Source organism: Silene latifolia, chromosome Y, assembly GCF_048544455.1.
Source record: "Silene latifolia isolate original U9 population chromosome Y, ASM4854445v1, whole genome shotgun sequence".
Taxonomy (NCBI): Eukaryota; Viridiplantae; Streptophyta; class Magnoliopsida; order Caryophyllales; family Caryophyllaceae; genus Silene; species Silene latifolia.
In genome coordinates, this window is record NC_133538.1 from 60,515,209 (window position 1) to 60,516,185 (window position 977).

At 41.4% G+C, this 977-nt stretch overlaps 1 non-coding gene across 1 annotated transcript; it reads left to right on the top strand.

Moving 5' to 3' along the window:
- The first annotated feature begins 563 nt into the window (after window positions 1-563).
- On the top strand, window positions 564-670 carry LOC141635738 (small nucleolar RNA R71). Its single transcript, XR_012540401.1, has one exon. It is a non-coding gene; the product is annotated as a small nucleolar RNA R71 (small nucleolar RNA).
- Window positions 671-977: the final 307 nt, after the last annotated feature.

The following is a 977-nucleotide window of genomic DNA, read 5'->3' on the forward strand; positions in this document are numbered from 1 at the left end:
CAAACCTTTGTTGTTGAGGGATGAAGTAATTTTGTGGTGGGGGGACAAAGGTATTTTGTGGTAGAGGGTTTAGAACATTGTTGCTCTTATATGACAAATTCGGGTGAAACCATGTGTTGGGATTGTAAGTATTGGAAAAGGTACCCGTAGGGTATGCATTTTGCTTAAAACTTTGATAAGCATTTACATCTTCAAAATTAGCTTTACATAAAGTGGCAACATGTCCCGCTCCTCCGAAACCATCGCAAACAACAATTTGGCTCGTAGTAGACATGGCATTGAATTGGTGAAGAGAAACACTTGCATCTCGGTCCGCCAATTATTGTTGGAGTAAGGCAATTTAAGCCTTCAAAACGGAAGTATCGGAAGATTCCTCCTTACCCTTGAGTGGCACACTTCGGGAATTGACATTTTAAGCATAATGACTCGCCATGTATTCAATCGTGGCATGAGCAATATCGGTGTCAATTTGATGAAACCGCCCATTGTTGGCGGAATCAAGATTTCTTCGGGACTCGGCACAACATCCATTGTAGAATGTTATAGTTAGGAACCAGGGATCCAACCCATTATGTGGGCATTATCTTTTCAATTCCTTGTACGTTTCCCAAGCTTCATATAAGCTCTCAAGTGCTTGTTGACGGAATCCCATGATTTGGCTCCTCAAAGTTTGAGTTTTCTCCGGTGGAAAAAACTGTTTATAGAAAGCAAGAGCCAATGTTTCCCAATTGGTGATTCCCATGGCGGTGCAATCAAGGCTATTGATCCATAGTTTTATCTTGTCCTTCAAAGAGAAAAGGAAAAGTATTTCCCTAATTTGGGCTTGAGTGACACCCGTTTGCCGAATCATGGAGCAATAGTCACAAAAGTTTTGAACATGAAAATTGGGATCCTCCAAAGGACTTCCCCCAAATTATTTTCTCTCCACAAGTTTAATAAAATCCGATATGACCTCGAACTCCGGGGCGGTAATTTGG